This window comes from Sciurus carolinensis, unplaced genomic scaffold, assembly GCF_902686445.1.
Source record: "Sciurus carolinensis unplaced genomic scaffold, mSciCar1.2, whole genome shotgun sequence".
Classification (NCBI taxonomy): Eukaryota; Metazoa; Chordata; class Mammalia; order Rodentia; family Sciuridae; genus Sciurus; species Sciurus carolinensis.
In genome coordinates this window covers 221,445-227,306 of record NW_025920194.1, presented here as the reverse complement: position 1 = coordinate 227,306, position 5,862 = coordinate 221,445, and positions in this window count along the sequence as shown.

Genomic DNA, 5,862 nt, shown 5'->3' with positions numbered 1-5,862 from the left:
ATGTGATTAAAATGCAACATTGCTATGATTGTAATTCAATCAGAAAATTCTTTAACTGCAATCAAACATTGACAAGTCCTATGTGTCCACCAGGAATCTCCTCAGCTCATTAATTTAACAGGTTCAGAAAACTAGTTTTTATTAAATACACTCTTTCATATTTCTCAGCTGTCACATTTTATTTTTTACCTTTTATTTGTTAAATGGAAGAAAAATCCAAGGGGGGGCATTGTTAAAAAAAATGCTGTGTCTCTTTCCCAATATAATTCTTAAAAGTGTACCAGTCAGTTGTCATATCTATACTGCTGTATAGAGACTGATATGCTAAAAGGAAAAAAAAATGAAGTAAAACATCTTTTCATAGGTTTAAATTATGAAGTTTCAGCAATACATTGATGACTGATGAGCTTAACCCTGTTTTCATGATTGTTAAATTTGTTTACAAATTAATCTTAAAATCCAACAGTATGTAAGTGTGGCTTTCACTCAATACAAAATTGGATATGATCACATTTTAAAGATATTTTAGGGCAGATGTAGAGATGTTAAAATTATGAAATTTCCAAAATGTTACTAGAAAGACAGTTATTTTATTTAAAGCATACATGTAAACCAAATCCATAGCAGTCTTTTTTCCAGCTCACATTTTAAAAAACACTTGGGACTGGGATATAGTTCAAGAGTAGAGCACCTGCCCACTGTCCTGAAGAGCTAGGTGGAGCACCCAATACTGCAAAAAATTAAATAAAATAAATGCCTTGCTGTTTTTCTAACCATAAATCATGTAAGAAGGAAATTAAAACTCTAAAATATTTCACCCATCCTATCACAGAACATGCCCTAAAAGAAAACACAGAATATCTTCACCAACAATATCTGCATTTCTATTTTCATTTAACATTAAAGCACTTATTGCTTAATATCAACCATCTTCTCCAGGCAACTGTGGTATCTTGAAATCTAAGCTTCAATAAATCTGTGTTCTTCATTACAATAAAAGATCTTGTAAGAAAATATGACTCTAACTGTGGCATGGTAATAGAGGTAGGTCAGGCTGACTTCAAAAGATTGAGATACAAAAGGCTATTTCATTGAAGCAAAATGGGAAGTTTTGAATTGTTTTCTTTGATTGGAGTGAGGTCCCACTAGCAATTAAGTTGTTGAGGCTTCACTTCCAGACAGCGAGCTTGAGAGGATGCATCATCTATCTTGCTGCCTAGAACACCACAGAGCCATCTTCAAACTGGCCTAGTTGTTAAGAAACTTATGGTATCTCCTTTCTATGCTACATCTTCACCCTTAAAATAATAATCTACTAAGTTAAAGAAAAAATAGTAAAGTGTGACTTCAAATTTTAACCTTTCAAACACACAAAGTTCTTTGCAAAAATCAATGGATAGGGGCTAGGGTTGTGGCTCAGTGGAAGAGTGCTTGCCTAGTATGTGTGAGGCCCTGGGTTCCATTCTCAGCACCATACATTAATAAATAAATAAAAATAAAGATCCACTGGCAACTAAAAATTGATAAATATTATTAGGAGTTTTACTACTGTCATTTTATTCATGCAAAAGATATCATGAGGGCCGAGGGTGTTGCTCAGTGATAGACTGCTTGCCTAATACACATGCCCTGGGTTTGAGTCCCAGCACCACAAAAAAATAAAATAAATAAATAAAAAATCATGGATCTACTTTTTTCCACATTTGCCTTTTTATTTGTTGTATATGATTCTGATGCTTACTTATTCATTCTATAACTATTATACACTTGAGCTGTTTCTAGTTGTTAATAATATATTATGCCACTATTTTTATAGAAATGTTTTTTCCACCTTCAGAATAGATAAATAAAATGAATTGCTTATGCAACAGATGAAATCAAAATGATAAAAAATCATAATATTAGTAATATTAACTGGGCATGGTGACACACACCTGTAATCCCAGTCACTCAGCAGGCTGAGGCAAAAGGGTTTCAAATTCAAGTTCAGTCACAGAAATTTAGGAAACTCTGCCTCAAAATAAACAAGTAAAAACATAGAGTTGTAGCACAGTGGTACATTTTCCCTGGGTTCAATTTCCAGTAGTGTAGCTGGAAGAAGAGAAGAGACCTCATTAAGAAAATATCATGTAGGACCCATGCAGTGGCACATGCCTGTAATCCCAGTCACTTGAGAGGCTGAGGAAGGAGGATTGAAAATTTGAAGGCCAGCCTCATCAACATAGTGAGAGCCTGTCTCAGAATAAAAGAATAAAAAGTGTTGGGGATATAGCTCATTGGTAGAGAACCCCGTGTTTAATCCCCAGTACCAAAAAAAAAAAATATATATATATATATATTTTTTTATATATATATATATAACTGTATATATATATACAGTTATATATATATAACTCTACACTAAAATTGGCAAATTATATTCTACATAAGTTTTACTTAGTAAACATGACTTACAAATGTTTCCAGCTGGTCATGGTGGTACTTGGTGGAAATCCCAGTGACTCAGGAAGCTGAGGCAGAAGTATTCCAAGTTCAAGTTCAGACTGGGCAATTTAGGGAGCTCCTATCTAAAACAATAATTAATAGAGATCAGGGCTGGGGAAGCAGCTCAGTGGTAGAGCACTGACCTAATTGGTGATCCACCCACTACCCATGAAGCATAAGCTCCATGAAGGGGCTTCATTAGATTCTTCCCTGCTCTTTAGAGTGCCTGCAATAGAGCCTGATAAATGCCTTCTGAATACATGTGAAGATTTGGCAAGCAGAGTGTATATTGACCAGGCAGCAATTTTATCAAATTTTGATACTATAATATGGATATAATGCTCCCAATAAGGCCACAGGCATGTAAAATGGATTATCATTTTCTACAAATGCACAAGGCAGACTTTATATTAGATTTGGATGTTATAGTATGGATATCATATTAACATAAAAGGCCACAGGGAAGCAATGATATTAATTTTACATGCTACATAGTGACATCAAAATAGTAATGTAACCCAAATAAGTTATATTAATTTTACTTGCTAAACTATGGATATTTTATTATGTTATTATTAAATGGCATGTGGCAGCTATTATATTAGCTTTAGGTGCTTATTAGCATTAAAAGCCACAGGTCATATATTTTATTAGTTTCTTTTCTTATAGTATGGACATGACATTAATAATTAAGCACAGAACACATGAAACATGGATTATCATTTTAGTGTGAAAGGCTGCCGGGTAGCTATTTCATTAGTTTTGGATGCTATGTCTTCTATATTATATTAACATTAAAGGCTACAGGGTATCTAGCATATTAATTTTACATGCTATACTGTGGATGTCTTGATAATAGTAAAACTACAGGGCAGTTATTAGCTTTACATGCTATGGTTAATATTAACAGTCACAGGTTAGCTCTTATGTCTCTGTTAGATGCTACAGTATGGATAGTTTATTAATAATAAAGTTCACAGGGCAGCTACAGTATTAGTTTTAGAGTTTATATGATGGATAATATATTAGCATTAAAGACAATAATGCAGTTACTATATTACTTAAGAATATATACATTACATAAGTATTAAGAGCCAGTAGACTGCTATTTTATTAGTTGTAGATGCCATAGTTTGCATATCATGTATTACAGGTCACAAGGGAGCAATTACATTATTTTATGTTGGCTGTCATATTAATATGGTCATAGGCAAGCTATTATATTAACTCTTATTGCTATAGAATGGATGTACTGTATAGTATAGTAGTAAAAGTTCATAGGGCAGCTACTATTTCATGTTCAGGGAGCAAGTTTTGATACATTTGTAATATTAAAGGTCACAACACAACTGTAATATTAGTTTTAGAGGTCACATTGTAGATATAATATTAATATTAAATCCCACAGGGGAGCTATTATATTATAGGCTACCCTATGCATATTGCATTAGTCATAAAGGCCACAGGACAGCTATTTTATGAGTTTTAGATGCTACCATATGGATATTATGTAGCATTAAAAGGCCACAAGTCAGCTATTTCTTCAGCTGTTAAGGTCACAATATGTATTCATACTAATATTAAATGCTACAGGTCATCTCTTACAGTATTTTAAGATGCTATAGTACACATATATCATTAGTATTATAGTTTTACATTCAGTTATTGTGTTTGTAAAAATGCTATAATGTGGATATTATGTTAGTATTTAAGTCCACAGGGCAGCTATTATACTAATATTCAATGATATAGTACGGATATCATGCTAGTATAATGCCCTGAGTACCTATTATATTAATTGTAGATACTATGGTATGAATATAATATTACTATTAAAGACTACAGGACAACTATCATATCACTATTAGATGGTATAGATTGTATATTATATTAGTATTAAAGGTCACATTGTGGTTATATTAATTTTAAAAACATACAGCAGAGTTGGATGCAGTGGCACAGGTCTGTAACCCAGTGCCTCAGGAGGCTAAGGCAGGAGGAACACAAGTTCAAAGTCAGCCTCAGCAATTTAGCTAAGTCCTAAGTAACTTTGCAAGACCCTATCTCAAAAAAAAAAAAGAAGAAGAATAAACAAAAAAGAGCCAAAAATGTGGTTCAGGGGTGCAATTCCTGGTAAGAAAACCCAAAAATGAATAAAGAAAAACCATTCTTTATTACAGATGGTTATGTTAATATTAAATATCACAGCTCAGTCATGATGATATAGTATAAATGTTACATTTATACTGAAGTCCATATGACAGTTATCACATTAGTTTAAGAAATATATTACATATTATTTAAGGCCACAGAGCAGATATTGTATCATATGGTTATACATGGATTTTATATTAATATTTAAGGCCACAGGACAGCTAATATATTAGTACAAGATGTTGTAGTATATATTATATTAATACTAAAAGTCAAAGTTCAACTATTATATGAGCTGTTATTGCATCAATATTACTTTAATGCAAAGGCCAGAAGACAGTCTTTATATTAATTTTCAATGTTATTCTCTGTGTACAATATTAGTATAAAAAGACATATGGCAGCTATTATATTAATTTTAGATAGCAAAGTATGGGTATTACATTGATGTTAAATGTCAAAGACAGCTATTTCATCAGTTTGAGGTACTAATGTCTGACTACATATTACCATTAAAGGCCACAGGACATACATTAATGTAAGATGCTGTAGAGTGCATACTATATCCATATTAAAAGCTACAGGGCAGTTGTTGTGCTTATTTTAGATGTTATAGTATGGGCATTATATTAGTATTGAAGGTCACAACACAGCTATTCTATTAGTGTTAGATGTGACAATATGCATGTATTAATGTTAAAGGCCACAGAGCAGCTATCAATTTTCCATGATGTAATATGGATATCATATCAAGAATAAGGGCCAGAGGAAAGTTGCTATATTGCATTTAGAGGCCAGAAAATGAATATTTGACTAATATTGAAGTCTAGCAGCAATTATAATAGTTTCAGATGCTATTCTATGGAGATTATACTAATATTAAAAGACACAGAGACACTATTACATTAGTTTCACATGCTATAATAAGAATATTACATTAGCATTAAAGGACACAGGGAAGCTGTTAGTTTAGATGCTGAGGTATGGATTTAAATTAATAATGAAAGTCACAGGACAGATATTATGTTACTTTTACACTGTATAGTAATATTAATATTAAATTAATTAATATAATTAATAATAATTAATGAATTAATTATCTGATTAATTATATAATTAATTATAATTATATTAATTAATTTAATATTAATTATAATTATATTAAAGTTCAAATATCAGCTATTATATTAGCCTTGGATGCAATAATATGGATATCATATTAGG